The sequence below is a fragment of the Elephantulus edwardii genome, unplaced genomic scaffold, assembly GCF_000299155.1.
Source record: "Elephantulus edwardii isolate Elephantulus edwardi_28Jun2011 unplaced genomic scaffold, EleEdw1.0 scaffold00275, whole genome shotgun sequence".
Taxonomy (NCBI): domain Eukaryota; kingdom Metazoa; phylum Chordata; class Mammalia; order Macroscelidea; family Macroscelididae; genus Elephantulus; species Elephantulus edwardii.
Window position 1 is genome coordinate 631457 of NW_006400025.1, and position 27162 is coordinate 658618.

At 38.7% G+C, this 27162-nt stretch overlaps 1 protein-coding gene across 3 annotated transcripts in view; it reads right to left on the reverse strand.

Annotated features, from left to right (window-relative positions):
* Nucleotides 1-27162, reverse strand: part of CTNNA2 (catenin (cadherin-associated protein), alpha 2) — a 1691926-nt gene that overhangs the window by 563403 nt on the left and 1101361 nt on the right. The gene's annotated exons all lie outside the window — the stretch shown is intronic.

The window sequence follows — 27162 nt, forward strand, 5'->3', positions numbered from 1 at the left end:
TAAAACAAGACTCCCTGAAAAACAAAACAAAGCAGAGAAGTTAAATAACAGATCTGCCCCAATAGAGATCTAAGTCTATATCAATGCTAGCAGAAATTCCTTGTGGGCCTTAATTTTATGACATGCTTATAAGAATAGGAAAGAACATTCTCATAGTCAAAAATTAAAAGACAAGTTGCACTGGGGGAAACCTGCTGTTAGGTAACTCTCCAGAACCCTAAAGAGTAATGATGTCAGTTTAAATACTAAGGTACATCTGATCCAAGTCATGATCATGGGGTGCTTTGGTTGGTGATTTGTTTGTTTTCTTCTTTTTAATTTTTATTTTTTGCCTTGTTTCAGGTGTCTTCTCTCACTGAAAGTTTTTCTGTACACAATTTTCCAGCCTTTGTGCATGCACTAGGCTTTCCCAGAATCATGGGTATTTCAAGATGTCTTTGACTTCCTCCTGGCATCTTCTTGTCTGGCTCAAGATAGCACCAGCCAGCTTTCTACATTACTGCATGGGTAGAAAGTTGGGTTTGGGGTGTTTTTTTGAAAAAATAACCTCACATTATCTCATCTGCCTAGATGAATGAAGGGTTGATCAGGTGTTCATTTTCAGATGTATAGGTAAAAACAGTTTTCTGTTTTCAAAAGTGTTCTGGTTCCAGTGGGATTTATTTTCCCTCTCCTTCTTCTTGGCATAAGGATCTGCTCTGATGGACTGTGTGGCTTATTACCAGCTTTCCATATGCCCTATTATTATTTATCTTGGTTTATTCTTATAACCTTAGTTTCCCCCCACACCTCCAAGTGCTCACATTGCCCATTACTAGGATTTTGTGTCCCTACTGGGGAGATGCAAGTTCCTCAGTCTGTCTATGTCACTATCTCCACTTGATCTCAAAACTTACTACGCAGGCCTAGTAATCAAAACAACATTGTACTGATGCAACAACATAGACCAATGGAATAGAATCAATCCATCTTCCTAAGCACAATTGATATTTGACAAGGAAGTAGAATTCATTACTTTGGGTAACAATATAGTCTATAAAAAGTACTGGTGGCAAATATGGACATCTGTCTTGGGGATGGACAGTAAAAACCGAATGTACAGATAATGAACACTCTAAAAGATCAAGGGATGGCGGATTAACCTCGAGAGAGTTGACACGCTGATAAAGTGGTTCTGCAATTATCAACTCATAACAGGTTATGTGTAACAGTTCGAATAGGGAGGGAAAAGAACAAAAATTAGAGAGCAAAGAGTAGTTGGTAGATGGGTGGGAAGAAGGAATAGGCAAGTTATAGTGAAGATTTGGTGAAACATGGTGATGAGAGGTATTTTTTTTTAATTTTTTTAATTTAATGAACATTTACAGAGATTTTGGCTTTCCATGCATTCATTGTTGCATTTTTCTCCCTGTCCCCGGAGTGCGCTCCTCTCCTTGATAAGTAAAAGAAAAATTCCTTCGTTGGTATATATAATCCCCTCCTCTCCCAGTACACTCCACTAAGCAACCTTCATTCTGTACTCTTGTCATAACCATAATACCCAGTGACATATCCCTTTTAAACTGTTCTCTCCATCATCTGTTTCAATGCAGTATACATAATTTATTCCTTTTTTTCAGTCTCATCCCAACCTTGATGTCAGTCCCACTCTACAACAGTGGCACTGTGCAGTTTAATCAACAGTAGTTACTACTACAAAACAGTACATATGAATGATTGTATGAAAACCAAGTTTTAAAAACCTTTGTAGTCAGTTATTTATTTAGCACAGGTTATATATTTTAAAATTAGTTTTGAATTCACCATGATATTTGTTTTTACGAGAACATAGAATTTGAGAACACTGATAAGAAGGAGACTGGTGGTCAAAAGTTAGAGGAATTGGTGTGTATTGGTAAAAAACATAGAGACAGATTGTGTGCTCAGCTGTAACTGATATCTCCAGATCTGATACAGTAGCTTTTCAGGGAGATACTGTTATAAAAACATTTCCAAGAAAATATCAGATTAACTACTTGTATGTTGGGTTGGTATTAGTATAGAACTGTATTTCACAGTAACGTCAATATTTAAAGTAGCAAGTAATTTCCATGTAATTAATTAAGCTTGATTTGAAGTGAAATAATTATTATAAGTTTTAATAATTTTTCTCTAACAGGTGAGGAAATGTGAATTCAGGAAGATTGAATGACTTCCAAAGGTGATGTATATAATAAATAACAAATTAGAAAGCAGTTTGGACCTCCAAACCCCTGGGACTCTTCCTTGACATTTTAGCTACTCACCTTGGTGTATTCTAATGGTGTCCATGCCATGCACTTAATTTTAAAATGTCCTTTAATGGGAACTAACACCATTGTTTTAACTCAACAAAGCCAAACTATTGAAAATATTCTTAAATGTGAAAATAAAATCTGATTCAAAATTTAATTGTACTCTGAACATTGTGACCCTGATTTCCAAATGCAATATTGGTTACCCATGGCGGACAGTGTTTGTTGGAGCTCCCCAGTTAAAACAAGCTTACAAACAAGAATGGCATCTACTTCTGAAATAGCTTGCCTCTGGAAACCTTATAAACGTGGAGAAGCAAAGAAAGTTATACACGTGTTCAGGTGTTTCATTCATAAGGTTGCTATGAGTCGCCTATAACTCGACAGCACTTAACAAAAACAAGAACAACTTCACACTAATCACTGCTTTATGAAATATCTGCAGATACATTTTCAAAATCCACAACTATAGATACATTTCTTTTCTGAACCTAGGAAGTCCTAGTTCTTTGCAAACTAAACTGAAATAAGAGCCAAGATAATTTGCAGAGAAGTCAAAAGTACAAACAAGGGGAGCTAAGAATATTGCTTTTATATTTTTAACAACTATTATTATAAAAAATGGTGCTGAAAATTCTGCATCTGGACTATTTTATAATTATCATCATTTACAGAAAATTCCTGGATATTTGTATCACTTACATTAATAAATACTCATTTTTTCTATAAGTGGATGTTCCATTTGCTAGAAAATCAACTTGGGGCCAACATAAATTTATATTACACAGTTATAAATGGGAGAGTTTCAGTACATTAAAAGCCATGATCCATATTCACCATCCATCCTCAGGACACAGCAAATAAAATATGAGTTTTAGAGAAAGAAATCATTACAATGAGGCAAAAAGCTAACAGTTAATGCATATGGGGAAAAAAACCCCCACTGGTGTGGAGTTGAATTTGACCCATAATGACCTTCCTTGGGTTTCTGAGGATGTAAGTCTTTATTAGAAACCGTCCATCTTTCCTCCTTAAATACGAAGTTGGTGACTCCAAACACTGACCTTTTAGTTGTCTACTTGGCCCGTTACTTACTATGCCACTAAGGTTCTTTAATAATGCATATTACTGAATAATAATCAATACTAAGTTTCGTTAGAAAACTAATAAATATAAATAACCTACTCAAGTCAGTGACTTCATGCAAGAAGTCTCTCCAATGATACAGTTTAGAGAAATCAACATCCATGAAAGACTGCCATCACTTCTGAAACTAACTCCCCAAGTTTGAAGAGTTTCAAAACTACCTCCAGTTTCAATAATTCCTGTAAAGGACTTGCAGGATTCACTGGGAGCTATAATTACAGTTAATTACAAAGAAAAGATACAGATTAGAAACACCTAGAGGAAGGGAAGCACAGGGTAGAGTCTGGGAGGAGGCCTAACATAGACCCTTTGGTCATCGGCTCCCTAAAGTGCTATGACTAGCATCATCTCCTTCTGCCCATGATATTTAACAATACACATGGTGAAGCTCACCCAAGCTTTTGTGGTCCAGAGCTTCTACTCATGTTCATTCACATACATCCCAACATTGGTCACTTGGTACTCTCATGAGCCACCCAAGAATAAGCTTTTGTCTTTAGTCTTTTGTCCCTTCTGAAGGCACAATGTACATGTTCATGACGCAAAATCCCCAACATAAATTGTGCTGTGAAAATCCTTAATGGTCAAAGGTCTCAGACAAAACATTCCTATAAGTTCTGATTTCCTTAGAATATATTCCTACTAGGGGAATGCCTGGGTCATATGGAATTTTTGTGTTCAACTTTTTTTAAGAAATGCCAAACTGTCTTCCAGAGTGGTTGTACCATTTTGTAATCCTACCAATAGTATAGGAGAGTTGCCACCACTCTTCAACATTTATTGCTTGCTGCCCTGCTAAACTTTGCTACCGGTGTAAGATGGCGTCTCACTCTGGTTTTGAGACATAAATGGAGATCTGTACATCAGTGTTCATAGCAGCGTTATTCACCATCACAAGAACATGGAAACAACCCAAATGTCCAACCAACAGCTGAATGGATTGAGAAATTGTGGTACATTCACACAATGGATTACTATGATGCACTCAGGAGCAATGATTTAGAAAAATACTACATTAACTTGTGAGAGACTAGAAAGCATTATTCTGAATGAACTAAGTCTCATAAAGACAAATACTGCCTAATACCATTATTGTAAAATTGAAGGATAACTAGTAAAACATGTAAGGGTGAAGGGATGCAAGCAGAGTGGTGAGGATAGGGGTGAAACGACAGAGTTGCACAGTTTGGGGGGTTGGAGGGAGGGGGTGAAGGAAATGGGAAGGATTAGGTAATGATAGGCAAGGTCCAATTGAGAATGATATTATAAAACATAAAGAATGTTAATGATTGTATAAAATAGATTATGAATGAAGAATAATAGTGTGAAATATAATGTATACTAACTTTGTAAGCAAATCAAGAAAAATAAATTAAAAAAAAAAACACATGAAAAAACCACTACAGGTAGTTCATTCCAAGGAACAAGAGAATGCCTCACAAGAGAAGGCCAGTCTTCTGTATGGATAAAGTAAAATTTTTACAATGCATTGATAAACTTCAAGTTATGCATAGATCGCTATGACATAATAAGACTCATCAGAAAGCAAGCAAGGGAATAAGCCATTATTGTAGATGAACTCCTAAATAAATTTGCAAATCAGCACTTTAATTCACTTGCATCTCTGCTCATGAGAGTTTGTGGGTTTTCCCTTAAGCAGGAAAAAGAAAGAAAAAGGTATCCCTAACAATGAAGAACTATCTTGGAGGTTTGATGACACAGAGTTTTAAGAAAACAATTTCCAGATACTCTAGCTCCATATACACTTATTTAAAATTACTTTGAGATACCCTCATGGTTCCCTCTTCATCCATTATGGTGCTACCAATTGAGTCAGTGGTGAGAATTTTTGTCTTCTTGAGGTTGATCTTCAAGTCACATTGAAGACATCGTCCTTGACCTTCTACAGCAAGCACTTCAGGTCCTCTTCAGTTTCAACAAGTGAAGTTGTAACATCTGCACAATGTAGGTTGTTGATGAGTCTTCCTCCAATCCTGATGCCCCATTTTTCTTCGTAAAGTCCTGCTTCCAGAACAATCTGTTCTGCATATAGATTGAAAAGGTATGGAGACATGATGCATCCCTGACGCACTCCTTTTCCTGATTTTAAACCATGCAGTGTTTCCCTGCTCTATTCTGCTTCCTGGTCTAAGTACAGGCTTTGGATAAGCACAATCAAGCGTTCTGGGATTCCCTTCCTTCTCAAGGTTAGCCACGGTTTGTTGTGATCCACACAGTCAAATTTCTTTGTATAGTCAATAAAGCATAGATAGACATTCCTCTGGTACTCTTTGCTTTCTGCTAAGATCCATCTGACATTGCCAATAATGTATCTAGTATCATGGCCTCTTCTAAACCCAGCTTGTATTTCTGGCAGTTCTCTGTCAGAGTGCTTTTCCAGTATTGTATGAGAATTTTCACACTCTGTTGAATAACCTTTTTTTGGAACGGGAATAAATATGGATCTCTTCCAGTCAGTTGGCCAGGTAAGTTGTCCTCCACATGTCTTGGCACAACCTGCACATTAGGTGATATGTGATAGCTATTGTCAAGGTATGTTTGCTGACATTCCCTACATGAATCCAGTGGGTTAGGAATTTGTCCAAGATCTGGAGTCTTGACTTCATTATCAGTGGTTATGCCCCAAAATGATTAGGTTTATACAAAATGGATCTTACTGTTTCTGCTGTCTTCTGTATGCAGGTATCAAAACCCCATCTCTCCTTAAAAAACAACAACAAAAAACAAACAAACCCAAACCAAAACCCCACACTTCTACTAATGCTATCTGGAAGTTAAGGAAGAAAGAAAAATAATTGTTTCCTTCCTCAGTCAATTCAGATTCATTTGAAGAAGCATTTACTTTTTGCTCAACTTTATAGAAAGTCAAGTGAGAGATTAGGATCTGTCTTCTTGCTCTTCAGGGAAGCACAAAGAGAAGTCAATTAGAACATGAATATCAGTTACAGACAGGGTTTGAAAGTGTTGAAATTCACCTACAGAGCAGCATGCTACTTACTTCCTTCATTATTCCCCATCCTCACTGTTTCTTCCTATCTTTAACAAAAACAATCTACTCCAAATGTCTCCTACTGAGGCAACTGAAAACCGGACTGTCAGGAATCAAAATTAACAAATGCTGTATGCATGATGTACCTTAGACTAAGTAAATGAAAACTACTGTGTTTAACACAACTAGTACATGCACTTTCTCTTTGTTACAATTTTAATACTTTTCTAAGTGTGCAGAAGCATCTTTAGCACTTGGATATGGGTGTGTCAACCTGCTTAAAGTGAACACTCCTAGCAAATTGTCATCATTCTCGGTTTCATCTGGTCTCAACTTAATTCATAAGTATTAATTATGTTTTTTGTTGCTTCTTGTAAGAAGTAGCATTCACATTGGTCCATCTTCAGAGTAAAAAGAACAAGGTAAAAAGTCACAATTTGACCCAAAGGAGACATAAACAATTATTAACTGACACAGCGAAGCACAGAATGTATGGAATATATGCAAACAAGATGGGGGGTGGGGATGGAATCATAAAAAAACAAGGATAAGTCTTAGGTATCCTCAGGGAAGATTGTTCAATCCCTGTACTGAATCATTAGGAACTAGGGTTGTTGTTGTTGTTGTTATGTGCCGTCGAGTAGTTTTCGACTCATAGCGACCCTATGCACAACAGCCCTAAATCCTGCTCTATCCTGTGCCAACCACACTGCCTCTGACACACCCATCCCGATTACCCCAGTCACCAAATCAATCCATCTCATAGAGGGTCTTCCCCTCTTGCGCCGTCCCTCTACTCTCCCAAGCATGATGTCCCTCTCCAAGGACCCGTCCCTCGTGGCAACATGTCCAAAGTATGTCAGACGAAGCCCCAGAATCCTTGCCTCCAAGAAGTAGCTTGGCTTAATCCTCTCCAAGATGAATCTGTTTTTCTGGCAGTCCAGGGTACATTCAGTACTCTTCTCCAGCACCACAGCTCAAAAGCATCCACTCTCCTTCTGTCCTCCCTAGTCATTGTCCAACTCTCCAATGCATAACAAGTGATTGCAAATACCATGGCCTGTATCAGGCACACCTTAGTCTCCAGAGAGACACCATTGTTCTTGAGTACTTTAGAGAGGTCCCTAACAGCAGACTTTCCCATCGCGATACGCTTTTTGATTTCCTGACTGCTGGTGCCAAGAGTGTTGACCGTGGAGCCGAGCAAACTGAAGCTGTGAACAATCTCAGTCTCTTCGCCATCCATCCTGACGTTGCCAATTGGTCCATTGGTGAGAATCTTTGTCTTCTTGACATTGAGCCTCAGTCCATACTGAAGGCTGCAGTCCTTGACCCTTCGCAGCAAGTGCATGAGGTCCTCCTCAGTTTCAGCAAGCAGGGTTGTGTCATCTGCATAACGGAGATTGTTAATAGATCTTCCACCAATCCTGATGCCACAATTCTCCTCATAGAGCCCAGCCTCTCAGATAATCTGCTCTGCATACATGCTGAAAAGGTATGGAGACAGGATGCATCCCTGGCGCACACCCTTCCCAATTTTGAACCATGCAGTGTTACCCTGCTCTGTTCTGACTACTGCCTCTTGGTCCAAGTGTAGGTTTCGTATTAACACAATTAAATGCTCTGGGATTCCCATTCTTCTCAGAGTCAGCCACAGTTTATTATGATCCACACAGTCAAATGCCTTTGCATAATCAATGAAACACAGATAAGACTTTCTTCTGGGACCCATAAACTAGGGAATAAAAACTTGTAAATGGGGGGAGGCCATTTCTCTAGACTCTGGATGTGAGATTTGCAAAATCAATCAATAAAATCTGGCTCTTGTTAAGCTGGGTTTGGAATGGCTTTCTCAAGCATTTATTGGGTTAACACTCAAAGTAACTTATTGGTGATCCCATGAGAAATATGGGGGTTCCTGCACAGGTCAATTCTCCAGAGATCCATCAGGGAAAGTAATGAAGGGCTGAGATATTTCTCACATTGTTATTCTTTCCCATATTGTAACAGATTCAAAGAAAGAAACTGTGCTGCAATCCCGAAGCCTCATGGTTTGATTTCACCAGCTGTTCCACATGCCAATATCCCCTTCCAGTGCCATTAACTGTTTCTGAAAACCCTCCAGAGGATCAGCTATGGATCAATTCCTACTAGACAGCACACAACAACAACAATGTTGACATGTTGAATATTGTGTCTTTAAGATCTTGTCAAACTAGTTGAGAAGACAAGAAAAATGTTCATTGCACAACACATTATCTGATGAGTGCTGAATGAGTGCCAGGGAGAAGGAAATGCTTAGAATTTCCTGAAAAGGTGAAAAGGCCCAGGTTGATGGTGTGGAACCCAGGGCTATTTGAATGGTAAAAGTGTCCTTGCCCTCATGCCTGCAGTTTCCTTCTTTTCCACCATGACCTTAATTCCTTTGCTCTCTCCAACCTTAGGGCATCTTTATCTTTGCATTGTTCCCTGCTGCATCTCTCTTTCCATCACTAGAACAGTTCCTGGCCTATCAGAGCTGAAGGGGGAAAAAAGTTTATCAAATATATGAACAGCCTGAGGGTATTTGAGTTGGAAAGGACATTGCAGACTATTCATTTAACCAGCTGAATTCAAAGGGGTTAAGAGGTTGTCTCAGGACCACACGGTATGCAAGACTAACAAGTAGAAGAGCAGGCTGGAATACCTGGTGACGTGTATCCAGATTCACTGATTTTTGTCCCTGTGTATAAACTGCCTGCTGTGTACACTCAAACCAAACACAGGGTCCATTTTCTATCCAGGAGTCACCTTTGCACCAATGTTAGCCTAAAACCACTTACCTGGGCTTTGCCCTGTGTAAGTGAGCCAATTCCTTTTATCAGTACCCAGTGGCCCACGCTATTTTGGAGAAGAAAATCAGGCCCAGCAGGCTTGTTCCCTGTCTTACTGCTTTACAGGCTGCTTTGCGGAGAGAGAAAGAAGCAAAGTGAAACAAAAACCATAAAGGGCCAAATGATTACATAATTGACATAACGGAGTTACCAAGGATAAAGAGGACTTATTCTGAAGGATGAAGTAGAAAAGCTAAAAAAAAAAAAAAAAGAGTATCTTTTTTGGATGAAAGGCAAATGACATAACTGGATACTTTACCCAGTATTACATAAAAAAGAAGACAAATATCCACTTTTCTTTGGTGTCTTTTATTTCTCTTGCAGAGAGTAAAAGTTGTTTTTCCTAATTAGAAGAGTAAATTTAATTTCACTTAAAAGATAATGTTTATCATATAAAAAATTTTGAAATGAACTACAGTATGTCCATTTTTTTCCCCATGAAATTGAGTCTATCATGTTTAAAGGAACATCTTTATTGATGACAATTTACAATGTTGAGTTGCTGAAATCCATCATCATTTATTTCCTTCAAGTTACTTGCATGCGGCATGGAATACCAGTCAGTCCCATGTTTGGCAACATGTAGCTAAAACTCAGTAGAAAAGCAGTCTAAAATTAAGAGATGAGATTAAGTTTTCTCACATAGCAAGAGGTTGTAAAGCTTGTTTAAAACCATTATAGTTGTTAAAGGGAGTGTCTCTCTTTACTATCTTCAAAATGAGGCCCTGGTCTTCATCCTTCCAAGGGAGCTGATCTAGGCATAGTGTCTGAATCTCAAGCAAGAGAGAAACAAGAATGAAGAGCCAAAATAGCATGCTGGTCTTTTATGAGGAAAATTACCTCTCCTCCAGAGGGCTTTTGCCTACATTTCATTAGCCACACTATGTCATGTGGCTAATACTAGCAACAAGAAGAGAGTTTAGAAAGTCACTTTGTTTTTATCTAAATCCCTGAACTGAACTAACAGTAATGTCAAAAGAAAGGAAATACATGGGACAGATTTCTAGGAGTATCTGCTAGAATTAGGAAGATTGATTGCCAAATGATCCTTAGCTAGCAAGAAAACTGGAATGCCCCATAAGTCAAAGAGCGTAAGACCTTTATTACATTTTTAATAAGTCACATGCTGAAAGCTAGCAAATGAATAAAGATGACAAAAAAGAGAACGGTATCTTTGAACTGGGATGTTAAAGAGGAATACTGACTATTCCATGGACTGCCAAAACAGCAAACAGATGTGTGTTGGAAAAGTGCAGCCAGAGTGCTCCTTGGTGGCAAAAGAAGCTTTACCTCACATATTCAGGCATGTTGCTTGGAGAAGCTACTCCTTAGAGAGGGTCATCATCCTTGTCAAGATGGAGGGATGGTGAAAAATAGGAAGACCTTCAACCAGGTAGATTGGGACAGTAACTGTACCAATGGGCTTGAGTGTGTCAGAGATTGTGAAGATGTCACAGGTTAGGACAGGGTTCAGGTTTGTCGTTCATAGGGTCACTAGGAGTTGTACTCAATGACACCTAAAATCAACTCATGTCCATATCTATGGCCCGAACACAGAGACATAGACATGTAAGCAACATCTTCTAACAAAAATTCTCCTTGTATATTGAAGGCAATATCTCTAACAAGAAGACCTGTTGGTCTTTAGGTAATACAGAGAAGAGCATTCAATAAATAGACATAGAGCTACAGGATAATAAGTTAAAGAGTTTTAGCTTTGAAAGAAACACCTGGGTCTCTCAGTCCACTTTCTTGCTTACTACAACTACCATTATTTCACTATACTTTATCAGATAAGTACAATCTTCAATGCTTTCCAGGCACTAGCTTGTTACTAGCTAGTCCTCACTCCACAGGGTATGGCCTCTGCTCACAGCATTGATATGGTTATAGGCATAATGCTGGACTTACTGAATCAGGCTATGGTTTTTATCAGCATCACAGGGGATTCATATGCACCAGAGTTTAAGAAAGAATCATTAGAGTGACAGTTAAAAGGTCAGCAGTGCTAATCCACCAGAAACTGTGGAAGAAAGTCAGGCACACTCTTCCCAGTGAAGATTTTCAGTCTTGGAAATTTGATAGCTTGAGTAAAGCACATCTTGGTTAAAGTGACAGCTTTGATTTTTAGCAGTTCAAAATAACCTTTTGCAGCAAATTTGCCCAGAGAAATGGATCATTTGATTTCTTTACTGTTGTTTTTATGACTGTTGGCTGTGTTTCCCCCACCCCCACCCCCTTATCATGATTATTACTGATTAGTTTATTTGTGAAGATTTTTGTTTTCTTTATGTTGAAGTGTAATCCATATTAAAGGCTATAATCATTGATCTCAGGAATACAGTTATCTAGTGCAACAACAACAACAAAATCACATATGGGTGTCTTTAAAGAACAGAAATTAATTTTCCTACACTTTTACTCATTCACTTATTTTATCTCATTCATTGCCTTGATTCCACCCCATAAGTTACCTTCTATATGGATTTCAGAGGCTGTATGAGACTACCTCTTTTTCCTCCTGCAGAACCATTAGTGGATTCCAGTTGCTGGAGATGTGCAACTTTGTGTTTAACTGCAAAATGCTATGGACAATGTGTCAAGACACCTTTCCCAGAGTCCAGGGACAAGAAGTCTTAATACAAAGTATGATTCAGGACGCAGAAGGTAGATGAAGATTCCTTCTTTATTTGTTTCAACTTCTAATAGCAAATCTTTAGAGCTGCTGGACTTGTAGATGCATCATCTCTATCTTACATCCTTACATCTTCCTCTCCCCTTCCAATCCCAAGGGATATCTGTTTCTTTTCTTTTTTAAGTTTGTTTGGTTCCCACCACCTCACCCCCCCCCCCCACACACATACACAATTCAGAAGGAATTAGAGTTAGGACTGACTATACTCAGATATGATCATTGTTGTTATTATTTGTTGTTTGTTATTATTGTTATTTGCCATTGAGTCACTTGTGAGCCTCTGTACAATAGCCTTGAACCATGCTTTATCCTGTGCTAACCTTATTGTCTCTGACACACCCACCCTCATTACCATAGTCACTGAATCAATTAATTTCATCCAAAGTCTTCCTCTCCACCAGGGTGCTGTCCCTCCACCCTTCCAAGCATTGTTGTTGTTGTTATGTGCCCTCAAGTAGCCTGCGACTCATAGCAATCCTATGTACAACAGCCCTAAACCACGCCCTATCCTGTGCCAATCTCACTGTCTCTGACACACCTACCCCTATTACCCTTGTCCCTGAATCAGTCCATCTCATATAGGGTCTTCCTCTCATGCTCTGTCCCTCCGTCCCCCCAAGCATGATGTCCTTCTCCAATGACTGGTCCCTCCTTGCAACATGTCCAAAGTATGTAAAATGAAGCTTCAGGAGCAACCTGGCTTCACACTCTCCAGGATAAACCTGTTTGTTTTCTTAGCAGTCCATGGTACACTCAATAGTCTTCTCCAACACCACAGCTCAAAGGCATCAATTCTCCTATCATCCCTAGTCATTGTCCAGCTCTCTGATGCATAGCAAGTGATTACAAAGACCATGGCGTGTATCAGGTGCACCTTTGTCTCCAGACTGACATCATTGCTCTTCAGTACTTTAGAAAGGTCTCTAACGGCAGACTTTTCCATTGTTATACATCTTTTAATTTCCTGGCTGCTGATGCCAAGAGTGTTGACTGTGGAGCCAAGCAAACTAAAACTGTGAACACTCTTAATCTCTTCACCATCCATTGTGATGCTGCCAATTGGCCCAGTTGTGAGAATCTTAAAAATATCATAAAAAAAGACAACTCCTTTCAAACAAGCGATTTCTGGAGGCTTAGTGGTAAGGAACAGTACTACCAATACGAAGGCACTCAGTTCACATCCACTAGTCCCTCTATGGGAAAAAGATGGGCATTCTCTCTGTGCAATTCACTGCTAATGAAAACCTTCTGGAGAGTTAGCAATAAGTTGGTTCTGACTCAATGATACACAACAAAAACAGCATTATCAAATAGAGTCGCACATACAGATTGTGAGTTAAGATTGCAAAATACATATTTTGAATGGACATAGTTGAATCCATAAGAGCTAGTATTAAGCTATAGTCAGTGATTTTGAGCACAAAGTGACTGTGCAGTGAACACTGAATGTGAAATGAAATTCTTTCACATTTAAGCAATTTCCTAAATTAGGTCTTTTTGAAAACTGTATTAATTCAAATTACTAAGATGTTATTTAGTGTGTTGCTGTTTCAGGGCACTAAAGAATGTCAGTCTTTCAAAGATTGATGCCATTATAGTTTATAAGGTATTTTCATCTCATTCGTTCTCTTTAGTCACTCTGAGCAATAGGTAGAAATCGTGCCTAACCGCTGTTTTGGATGATTTGGATGTCTCTATCAGATGTCCTGCAGTAAATATGTAAAAGATAACACTAAACCATAAACATCTATGCATTTTAACTACTTATTAAGAATTCTTCCTACAGTGCCTGAAAGGAATAAAATTGATAGCGATATTAGAGATATGTATGATCTTAGATTGCATGGTCAAACTCACTTACGTCGTGAGTCGGTCCCAAATCAGAGTGAACTTTGATCAGGTTTCCAAAGTTACAACTTTTAACCGGGGAACACTGTCCAACTTTCTGCTGTGAGAAACTGCTGGTAGACTCTAAACCATCAGAGATACTGCGCCTCAAGGTTAACAAACAACATAACTCCCTGTGGACTACATCACCAGAGCAGATCTTTTTATTTACAGCCATTCAGTGCAAATAGGCATAAAGTTGACTAACATTATATTAGGCTACCCTAGGACAGGATAGGGCAGGCTTCAGAGCTGCTGTACATAGCATTGTTATGGCCACAAATGACTCAACAGCCAGAACAACAACAATAACACTAGGAAGAAGAGAAGAGTTAACAATTAACCTGAATATATCAAATATTTGGCAAAGGCTGACAAATGGATTACTAATTAGTTATAGGTGACTCATGGCAACTCTATGAATGAAAGTCCTCAACACTTATGTGACTTTCATCCTTTCTCCAGGTTCATAGGTTTTCCAGAGGCAAGCTATTTATGGAAGTAGATGCTACTCCTACTTCTAAGCTTGTTTTGATTGGGAAACTCCACCAAACACTGTCCACCATGGGTAGCCATTAATGAATTTGACATATCAGTATCACAGTGTTCAGCTTCACAGCAACCACAAGTTCCCCCTGTATGGCAAGTGAACACACCAGGGCTATAGGACCTAGAAGAACTTCATTAGAATAGAAAACAATAGAAGTAGTTGGACTCCTATGACCAGTTTGATAATTCTATTATTAAATTTATTATTAAAATTAACTCCTCCTAACAAATGCATATTTTTCTATTTAGGAACATCCTCGATGTTCTGGTACTTGAGGGGTGGGGGGGGGCGGGAGACATGCTGGAAGAAGTTGTGGGTCATAGAGAAAGGAAGACCGTCAACAAGATGGATTGACACAGTGACTGCAGCTATGGGCTTCAGTGTGTCAGGGATCATGAGAATGGTGCAGGAGAGGGCTAGGTTCACACCTGTTGTTCATAGGATCACTATGAGTCATAGTAAACACAATGGCACTTAACAACAACAACAAAATAACCTAAGAGGAGCCCTAGTACAACAGTGTTAAAATACTCTGCTGTGACTGAAAGTGCAGCAGTTTGAAGCCACCAGATATTCTCTAGAAGGAAGTTGTGACAGTCTGTTTTCATACAGATTTATAGCCTCTATGAAGTAGTTCCATTTTGTTTCTTGGATCACTATATTTGGAAAGTCAGTGAAAGGGGGGAAGGTCTTCAACAAGAAACTCATACAGTGACTGAACCACATGCTTGAGTGTGGCAGAAATTGTGAGGATTGTGCAAGACAAAGCAAGGTTTCAATCTGTTTTTCCTTGGTCCACTGCTGGCCAACATAGACTCAATAGCACCTAGCCACAATATGTGTGTTGGAATTAACATGATGGTGAGACTTCGGGTTTGGTTAGGGGTGAGAATTTAAATGGAGACTGAAGAGAAATGCTATTGAATACTAGGGAAGAAATCCCTTGACTATTATGGATGCTCTAGCTCTTGAGCATATTGATGGAATAAAATCAACTCGTTTCCTTTGGAGAAGATACACTCCTGATTAAACTTCTTTGAGACTTCTTTTAGCTGATTTTATTATTTCAAATATTGATCCATGTCTGTCCTAATAGAAGTAAGGGACCTGCATCCCCAAAAGGAATATATATGTTGAAATATCAAGAAATCTAGTTCTAGATTTGATAATCTAATACTAGTCTTAACAAATCATGATAAATAAATATAATGTAAGAATTTAAAATATTCCCATTGTCTGGTATTCACTGGAACTCACTAAAGTTACCTTTGTCCTATAATAACCGCAAAACAGCTTAATGAAATAAAGCATGTGGTTCTTTTAGTACCATACTCATTGACTTTGACTATCATTTTAAGAAATGGCATATCTCCATAGCCTTGTTGTTGTTGTTATGTGCTATTGAGTCACTTGCAACTAATAGCGACCCTATGTACAAGAGCTCTAAACACCGTTATAGCCTGTGCCAACCTAGCCATCACAAACACACTTATTCCCACCACTCCAGTCACAGAATTGATCTATCTCATCGAAGATCTTCCTCTCCTTCACTGTCCCTCCACTCTGCCAAACATGATGTCCCTCTCCAAGGACCGACTTGCAACATGCCCAAAGTATGTCAGATGAAGCTTCAGAATCCTCAACTCCAAGGAGCATTCCGGCTTCACATTCTCCAGGACAAACCTGTTTGTTCTCCTAACAGTCCATGGTATATTCAATACTCTTCTCCAGCACCACAACTCAAAGGCATCAATTCTCTTTCTATCATCCTTATTCACTGTCCAACTCTCTGATGCATAGCACCTAATTGCAAAGACTATACCCTGGATCAGGCACACCTTAGTCTCCAGCCTGATGTCGTTGCTCTTCAGTACTCTTGAGAGGTCCCTCACAGCTGGCTTTCCCAATGCAATTCATCTCTTGATTTCCTGGCTGCTGTTACCAAGAGTGTTGATTGTGGAGCCAAGTAAACTAAAACTGTTAACTATCTCAATCTCTTCACCATCCATACTGATGCTCCCAATTGACCCAGTGTTGAGAATCTTTGTTTTCTTGATGTTGAGCTTCAATCCATATAGGAGGCTGCAGTCCTTGACCCTCTGCAGCAAGCGCTTCAGGTCCTCCTCAGTTTCAGCGAGCAGGGTTGTGTCATCTGCATAACGCAGTTTGTTGGTGACTCTTCCACCAATCCTGATGCCACATTCCTCCTCATACAGCCCAGCATCTCAGATGATCTGTTCTGCATACAGATTGAAAAGGTACGGAGACAGAATACATCCCTGACGAACCCCCTTCTTGATTTTGAACCATGTAGTGTCTCCTTGCTCTGTTCTGACGACTGCCTCTTGGTCCAAATGTAGGTTTCACCTTAGCACAATCAAATGTTCTGGTATTCCCATTCTTCTCAGAGTCAGCCACAGCTTGATGTGATTCACAGTCAAAATCCTTTACATAGTTAATCCCACTCGAATTTCAAAACCATCTCAGGAACAGATTTGAGGCCTTGAGCACTAATGAGCGTAGACCAAATAAGCTCTGGGAGGATATCAAGAAAAGATCTCCATAGCCTGCTAACTAATAAATCATGATTTTATCCACTAAACTTGCAATGCTATCTACAAGAGGCTCTTTAGGTGACCAATCAATCATTCTTTTTCAGTTGTCTCAGGAAAAGTATCTACTAAAAAAGCCCAGTGTTTAAAGAGTATCAAAGAGTATCCTATTAAAAAATTTACCTCTGGTGCAACCACTATGGAAGGCTGTATGGTGCTTTCTCAAAATGTTGCAATTAGAGATACCATTTGACCAAGCAATTCCACTACTGGGAATTTACCCTAAAGGAACCATAACTGCCACCTAAGCAGATATATGCACACACATGTTTATTGTGGCTTTGTTCAAAATAGCAAAGAGCTGAAAACAACCCAAATGCCCATCAACTAAGGAAATGGATAAAGAAGCTGTGGTATATTCACACAATGGAATACTATGCAGCATTGAAAAACAAGGAATGCATGAAATATTATTCAAAATGGATGACTCTGGAGGACAGTATGCTGAGTGAAATATCTCAGTCACAACAGGACAAATATTGCATAGGGCCACTGTTGTAAAATGGGACTCACATCAGGGTTGTGGGAAGACAGAAAAGGAGGGGAGGAATGATGTATATTGCATTGAAACAGATGAGGGAGAGAACTGTTTAAAAGGGATATATGAAGGGATATTCTTGTCATTATAGAAGTCCAGGGTGAAGGTTGCATAGTGGAGTGGACTTGGGAGGGAGGGATTGCATAACAATGAAAGAGTTTTTCTTTCTTTTCAAGGAGAAGAGTGAATTGGGAGAAGGGAGTGGGTAGAGAGAAAAGTGCAACAATGAATGACTGGAAACCCTAAGTCTCTGTAAACTTTCATTAAAATTAATTTAAATAAAAAAGAAAGAAATGAAAAGAAAGACCATAAAGAAGAAAAAAAATTACTTCACTATACAATCAGAATTTAATTTAAATTACAGAGGCCAGAAATTACTGAACACCAGACTTGTGGTAGGCTGCTTGCATTCCAAAGCAGGAGAGCTAAATTCACATTAAGATGTGGGCCCCAAGCAGCAGAAAATCCTCAAGGCACTTACAGATTACTTGGGAGGACAGGCCACTGTTTAGAATTTTCTATATTCATCATTTTCATTAGCCTCAAGCATGTGAAATGGCTCACCTACAGGACTCGGTTTTCTAGGTAGGTTCAAGGTTGAATTGATGATGATGATGACCACCTGCCCACAACTTTTCTGTTTAGCTTAACCTAGACTTAGCCAATAACGGAGCTCTGGTGGCTTTGTGGCAAGAAACTATGTTGCAATCACGAAAGGTATGGTTTGAGTCCACCAGCTGCTCCTCAGGAGAAGGATGGGCAATCTCCCATGGGATTACTGCCTCTGAAAAACCTATTGGAGGGTCATCTGTGGATTAGTTCTGACAAATGGTACACAAAAACAGACTTAATCACTATAGAGAAATAACTGTACAGTGACATTACTTTCAGTATCAAGTTGCTTCTTGAATGCAGGATTCTTAATATAGTAACATTTTGAAAATCACTTCTTGTTCCCAAAATTTTGTCCTTGAAATTCTGAGTACTCAACACACATCAGGAACATGTTAAAGAAGAGTTTCCTAGGCATAAAGTGGAATTTCTTTGGATTGGATCAAAGACACCACCTGAAACCTAAGTATATTTCCTTTTGTTGCAAATGCCTGCCAGTCAATTAATTACATATTGACAAGTTTATATAATCTGCAGTTAATTGCACATAATTCGACACTTAGACCCAAATAAGGTAAAAACACTTGATACCAACCAATTGTGTTTCAGGTTTACCTTGCTTCTATACCTATTAAAAGACTCCTCCTCTCAGTTTTGTCTTGCTTTGTTGTTGTTGTTGCTTGCTTCTTTATCCTGTGAAGCACGTTACTTTGGCTTAGTGGCAAAAAGCTGAGCTGCAATCCTTAAGGTATGTGGTTCAAATCAACCAGCTAACCAGCTTCTCTGGGAGAAGGAAAGATGGACAATTTCCTCCCGTGTGATTAGCTGTCTTGAAAACACTCCAGAGGGGCAGCTACGAATTAGTTCCAACCCTACGGTACACAACAACAACAAAGTTACTTCCAGTTTATATTACTGTCCAATTCATGAATCCTGGGTTTGAACATACTCACTAAAATTTTATTAAATACTAATTATCTTTCCTTTTTTTTTTTTAGTAGTTTCAAGGGTACTCTCTGGAAGGCAGGCACACAATAGCAGAAATGGGGAGTCTTGACAAAGAAATTCTGTCCCTCCAAACAGCAACAGGGAAGATTCAGGAAAGGGCAAGAAGGATTCAAGAGATGTCAACTCTTCTGAAATGTACAAACGGGATGCTAATGTGCTGAATGTTAATTAAATGACCAATTCAGTACGTTTCTAGGACACGGTAAAAGCTCAATTAATAACATCACTATAATGAGGGAATATGGAATGGGAAAGATCAAAAGAGGCAAGGCTGGTAGAGAAGGATGCTGAATTTGGACAGTGTCACATCGATTTAGAAGAAGGGAATTAAAAGTAAACACTGATGCCAAGATTTTCAAAGTAATGTAGCAACTCTCAAACGTGAAATTAACACCTCTGCACTTACCCCCATGCATGTGAAGGCAAATTAAATTTCATGCCAAATCACCCAGGCAGGCAATGAGCAGTACAATTTCAATCTCCAGGATTTAAACTGATTGCTCTAAAAATATAATTTGCCAATCGGATGGCATTTTAGTCAAACATGCTCGTCTTTAATCATTTCTTCTGACAAGTTATTTTCCCAGGAATGTGGTCACTGTGAGCTGTAGGCAGAATGATCTCAAGGAAGTGAGGGGAAATCAACTCAGACACTGTAGAAAATCATACACTGACCAGGTCAGGCAATGGAGTTTCTCTCCTCGCTACAGGTACACTTAGGTTTCTATTCACCTGACAAGAGAATACTTCCTAACTCAAGGAGAATCCAGGCCAGAAAGGGGACTCTTTGGATTCCCATTTTTATCAGCTTATCCACATTTGCAGTTAAATGGTTGGTATGTGTGTTTCAAACTGAATCTCAATTAATGTAGAAGGAATCTATTTCTAGGCATTCTGTTTGCAGTAATTAGGAATGGCCTAACAAGAAGTTCTTCATAAGAAAGGATCATGATTAAACACATGGATTTTTCTTCACTTTCAGCTCCAGGGCACCTGAAGTGTTAGTTTCAATCTTGTATTATGCTTTATTTGGAGGTGTTTTCAGGAAGATTGCCACAAGGGTGTTTTAATTAAATGTGAGTCCCTTTTTTAAAATGGTAAAAGTGTTGCACTCAAACATCTGGAAGATCATTGTCATGCTTGAGACCAGTGCTAACACAGTCTTAAATTCCCAGATACATGAACAGAATCGATGGGGAGAGGTTGCTGGGAGAAGGAATGAATAAGTATTACCAAATAACTTAAGACAATACTAGATCTGGTGGTCAAGTGGTAAGAGGCTGTGCTGCAATCACAAAGACACGTGGCTCAAATCTACCAGCTGCTCTGGAGGAGGACGACAGACAATTTCCTCCTGAGTGATTTACTGTCTCTAAAAACCCACTGGAGAGTTAGTTCAGTCTCTTCTGACATGAAGGCACACAACAAAAGGAGTGAAAACTGACTCAAAGTACTTTTTAATACAATCGCATATTTAATTTTCACTTAAACTCTAACAGAGAAATATTTTTACACTTTAAATTATTACAGGGTAGAGATTTAGGATTTTCTTGGAGGACTTGGACCATGTTGGGGCTTTAAGGGTAAAGGTCTTCTGGCATCACACAATGCTCTAAACTTTATACTGACTCGTTCGCCCTCATCCCAACACGTACTCAGACACATACACACTGAGAGAGAGGGGGGTGATGGAAAAAGAAACAAACTAACCCAAAAATCAAAACAAAACAAAGCCCTCCAAAACCTCACTATATATTGAGGCTGTGCTGAGTCAACTTCAACTTTTGGAGACTTCATTTATCAGATTAGAATAACGACAGGCTGATGGGAGACTGATATTTAGATAATCAAGACAAGTACTTTTTTGTTAAATAGAACGAGGAAGGTTCTACACACTTTTTCTCAAAGCAACTGTTTGGTACTTGACCTTCACCACTCTCTCTCAAGTCTGTATATATGCATGATTATTTTCACTAGTTAGAAAAAAAATTATTATTATAAGGAGAATTTATGTAAATAATAAAGGAGAGTTCTGGTAGTCTAGTGTGTAAAGTGTTACGCTGCCAACTCAAAGGCAGGCAGTTCAAAAAATCCAACAGCTGCTTCACAGGAGAAAGATGGACAATCTCTTCCCATGTCATTTATAGCCTCTATACTACAGCTAGAAGGTTAGTGACAAGTTGGTTCCACCTCGATAGGAATGTGTTTTAGAGAGAGTGTCACAATGGTTAATCACTCCTATACTACTAATCCAATTTTTGACAGTTCGAACTCATCAGCTGCTCCATAGAAGAAAGATGTGGCAGTATGCCTTTATAAGGACTGTTGTTGCTGGAGCCACCAAGTAGACTAGTGATCCTATGAACAATAGACAAAAACCTTGTTCTGTCCTGTACCATCCTCACAATTCCCACCATGTGCAAGCTCACTGTTGCGATTATTATGTTGATTTTTTTTCACAGAGAATCTTCCTTTCTTTTGTCCACCTTCCACTTTTCCATGCGACAAAAGTTTCCAAAGACCAATTCCTTCTGACCACACACCCAAACCATGCAAGGTCGTATAGGAAACCCTATGTATCAGTCTTACTCAAACTTGCTGGGACGCTATGAGTCAGAACATACTTGATGGCAATGAGTTTTAAAACAATGACATAATTTTAAAGAATATAGTTACACATATTATAAAAATAATGATGGTAAAATACAGTAAGACTTACAGTTTGGTTCAGGTATCTGTGGGAATGTGCCTGTTTCTTCTAAATTGCTTGGCAGGCCCAAGGATTCCAAACTTCCTGGAAAGTTCGAGTTACTACTGACAATCTTTCCCACTCAGAATGCTAAGAGAAGCCCTCCCCTCATGCACCATGAGCCTGAGTGTCTTCTCCTTATTCTACAGTCTGTCTATCTGTACAAATTAAAACCCATTAATTTGCTATTGTACTGTGAATATCATCCAAGAATTCAGCGGTGTCATTAATTAAATATCTTAGCAAATCTTGTAAAAATAGATAATATAAAAATAAACTTCAATTGAGCCCCTGAACTAATCATCACAATGTTGAATAAATAAAGTTGAGAAGAAAAAAAAGCTTCAATTGCTTAAACAGATAATAGAGAAGAAAGACAAAAAGGGAACAAAAAAAATAGGATAAAAAAAATTAATAAGGAAGAGGTGTAAGACATCTGGGACTTGATCAACCTGATCTGTGACAATGCAGGGAACTAGCCAGTAGAAAGTAGGGGGTGGGGGAAGGGACAGGGGGGGAAATGTGAAGTAGGTGATGGGAAGAAGGGAAACTGGGCAGCTAGGAGGAAGATTTCTGCATCTCTGGATTTTTTTTAACAACCATGGTGATTAAGAGGAACAGCAATGTTAAGAACATGGGCAGGCACGCAACCACCAGAATCCAGGGAGAGGGTCCTCAGAACAAAGCCTAGTGATTTGCTTCCATTTAGGTTGTTATTGTTAGGTGCTGTCCAGGTCTCGACTCATAGCAACTGAGCATGATAGAAGACATTGAGTTTTCAAGGTCATCGTTTTTATGGGAAGGTTCCTTGGTGGAGCAGTGGTTACAGTTCTTGCTAAGTGAACGTTCAGTGGTATGAACCCACCAGCCACTCCAAATGAGAAAGGTGTGGCAATCTTCTCCCATAAAGATGTTAGAAGAGACTCTGAATATTGTACTACAGCACAGATAAGCCAATGTAAAGGGAAGAAATTAGGAAGTTAAGGAGCTGAACAGAAGAGTTCAAAGGGCAGCTCGGGAAGGAAAAAGCAAAATATTATAACAAAATGTAAAAATAGCTGTAGTTAGAAAATCAAAAGGGACAAATTTGCTTGGCATTTCTTAACCTGAATAAATTGAAGAAAAAATTCAAGCCTCAAGTTGCCATACTGTGTTATGCTATAAGGCTACAGGCAGAATATTGAATGATCCAGGAAGCATAAAAAGAAGATAGAAGGAGTGCAAAGAGTAACCAAAAAAAAAAAGAAAAGAAAAAAAGAATTGGCTGACACAGAAGAACTTCATGAAACAGTATATAATCAAGAAGAAATGGTGATGAAAGAGGAAATTCAAGCTGCTTTGAAGGAAAGGCAAAAAAGAAGTCCTCAGAAATTGGTGGAATACTAACAGACATATTTCAACAATCAGTTGCTACTCTAGACTTGATCACCAAGTCGGGTCAAGCAATCTGGAGTATAACTACCTAACCAATTGATTTGAGATGATTCATATTTATTCTAATTTCCCAAAAAGGTCATCAAATAGACTGTGGAAATTATCAGACAATATCACTAATATTGCACACAAGCAAAATCTTACTAAAGATTATCCGAAAAACAACTGGAACAGTATATCAACAGAGAATTATTGGAAGTGTAAGCAGGGTTTAGAAGAGGCCATGGCACTAGGGATCATTGCTGATGTCAGTGGCTGAAAGCAGAGAACTCCAAAAGGATAGCTAATTGTGTTTTATAGACAAACGCATTTGACTGTAGAACACAACAACAAATTGTGCCTAACATTGAGAAGAATGGAATCTCAAAACACTTGATTGTGTTTGTGTGAAACCTATACTTAGACTAGGAAGCAGGTGTCCGAACAGAGCAAAGAAACACGGCACGGTTCAATATCAAGAAAAGAGTGCTTTTGGGGGGTGTCCTTTCTCCATCTTTTCAATGCATATGCAGAACAGATAATTTTGCAGGCTGCGCTTTATGAAGAAGATTGTGGCTGTGTTATGCATATGACTTAACCTTGCTTGGTGAAACTGAGGAAGACTTGGAGTGTTTGCTGCAGAAAGTCAAGGACTACAATCTTCAACATGCATTACATGTCAACATCAAAAACAAAAATAAACAAACAAAAAACCCCAACAAAGATTCTCACCACTGGGCCAATTGGCAGCATCATGATAGATGAAGAAGAGATTGAGATTGTTAAAAATTTCATCTTGATTGGATCCACATTCTCCACAATCAACACTCTTGGCACCAGTAGTCAGAAAATGAAAAGACGAATTGAATTGTTAGACTCTGTAGTCAGGGACCTCTTCAGATTGCTGAGAAACAACGTCAGTTTGGATACTGATTCAAGCCATGGTCTTTGCAATTACTTGCTCTATATCTGAGAACTGGAAAATGACTAAGGATGACAGAAGAATTGATGCTTTTGAGTCGTGGTGTTGGAAAAGGAAATTGAACATACCATGGACTACCAAGAGAACAAGCAGGTTTATCCTTGAGAGGGTGATAGCAAGTTACTCCTTGGAGGCAAGGATTGTGAAGCTCTGTCTCACATACTTTGGGCATGTTTCCAGGACAGACCAGTCCTTGGAGAAGGACATCATGTTTGGAAGGGTAGAGGGTCAGTGCAGAAGAGGAAGACCCTGGATAAGATGAACTGATACAGTAACTGGGGCAATGGTAGCAAGTACATCAGAGTCAATGAGATTGGCTCAAGATAGGGCAGGGTTCAGAGCTGTTTTTCTTAGGGTCATTATGAATTGTAGTCAACTCAGTGACACATAACAAAACAATAACAATCCTATTTACAATCAATTAACTTGATCACAATGGAGTCATTAGTTGGAAATCTTTATAAAAGGAGACCAGCAGATTTGATTTTATTTTTTATTTATCTATTTTATTTTAATCTGCTCAGTGAATTCTAACCACAGATTTTAAGTTTATTTTATTTTATTTTGGATCTGCTCAGTGAATTTTAACCACAGATTTTAAGTTAACACTAATTGAGCACGTTGTCTTTGCAAAACCAGCACTTTTTTTACTCTAAGACTACAGTCAAGAAAACTCTATTGAGAAGTTCTATACTGACAAATGAAACATTGAATAGAGTCAACTTAATACTCTTTTAACTGATAGGCAGCCTGGATTTAGAACTGACTCATATCTGACCCTCCAGTGGGCTTTTAGAGGAAATACAGTACACACGAGATGATTGCCCATATCCCCCGTGTAGCAGCTGCTGGATTTCAACTGCATGCCTTTGGGTTGCTAGAACACCTCCTTACCACTAAGCCACCAGAGCTCCCTATGTATTCCATACACTGTGGTTGTTGTGTACTATTGTGTCAGAACTGGACCATAGCTGACCCTCTGGTGTGTTTTCAGAGGCAATTAATCCCATGGGAGGAGATTGTCCATCTTTCTCCTGAGAACAGCTGGTGAACAGTCTTGAACTGCATGCCTTTGGTATTATTTCAGTACAGCTTCTTGCCAACAGGCCACAAGGCTTGCCTTTTGTATTCTTTCTTTATATATCTAGAATAGAATAGACTGATATTTTGAAAAGATTTTTAAAAATAACTGCTAAGTTGTGAAGCTACACATTGGAAGGTTATGTTTGAATGTGTCATTTGAGTGGATTTATAACTTCCATACTTTTCAATTCCAACATGAGTTTATTTTAAAAACAAGCTATCTATAGTGAGTGGAGACCTTTTTCATTCTTTCTCTCTCTCTCTCCCCTCCCCCCCTCTCTCGATGTGTGTGTGGTTGGGGCAAGGGTGAGATCAGTTTAAATGTCAGAATCCTATGTAATGGCAGAAAATACCCATTTCCAATAAGGAAATGAGCCAACAAAGCTGCCTCTTTGCTGACATTGCCTGAGTATAATGCTGTGGAGAGATATGGGAGCAAACATGTTTTAAACCCTGGGTCTTTCTCAGAAATACACAAATTCAAGCTCAGAAAATTCAAAAGAATAAGAAAAACAGCCTGATGAAAGAATTTGCATTTTCAAACAGACAAATTCCAGTCTTCATCAGGCAATGAGAACAGGCAGAGACCACAGATGGCATGTTCTGGAAGCTATCATTTAACAAAGTCACAGGCTTCCCTATTGATCCAAGTGCCTTTTCCTGTTGGCTATGAAGTGGACACCAAACATCCCAGCAAGTTAATCCATTTGTCCTTTACAATGTACCATCTGCTGCTATATATAATAGCAGCCTTTTGCCTTTCTTCTCTTAGTTTGTTTTTCCCTCTGTCCTGTCCCTTCATCTGACCAGAGCAATATCTTTTTTAAAAGTGTCTGACCCTTGGAAATCTTTCCAGTGTAAGCTACCTGGGTGCCAAACTGATAGATCAAAGACCTGTGCTTCTTGGTCACCCACTATCTTCATGATTTGTGTGCGCATGTATTCGTATTTTGAATCAGAATTGCATGTAGACATACTCTCTCTGCTTCATGAGGCTAAATGAAATGGTTTATACAAAATGTCAAAAAGTTACAAATTTTAAAATCCTGAAAAACAAAAAAAAACGCATCACAATTGCCTTTTTTAAAACGTCACTTCTCACTATGGATAGCTTCTTCTTGAAATAAACTTGTGTTGGAATTAAAAAATATGGACACTATAAAGTCCCTCAAATGACACATTCAAACACTGGCTTCCAGTGAGTAGCTGCATAACTTGGGCAGTTATTTTTCAAAATTTGGGCTCTCCCATTTCTAGGAGGAAAAACTGAGTTTAGCATTTTGAAGGAGCTTAAATGACATCTTTCCTTTCTTTTTTAGATTATTCCTTCTTTCCTTTGAATCACATTTGAAAACTACATTCAAATTAATCAAATATTTTTAATATTTTTGATTCAAAGATGAGCCAAACCTGTCCATTTTCAAATAAGTAAAAAGAAGTGATCACTTGTTAAGTTAAACATGCCATAAATTACTCTTCTGTAATTCAGACAGAATTTATATAAAAAAATAGTTAAAAAGAGAAACTTCTGCTGGATAGAATGCCAGGTAACTATGGTAAACAGTATCATCTCTTAACCATCCATGCACACCTGTCATGCATTCTCTTTCTACGTCTAAGCAGAACTCTCAAATTCTGCTGCATGTAACGACCACGTGGGGAGTTTTCAAAACCATGATTAAACTAAATCTCAATGCCAATTAACCAGGCGTTCTGAGGTTGGGACCCAGA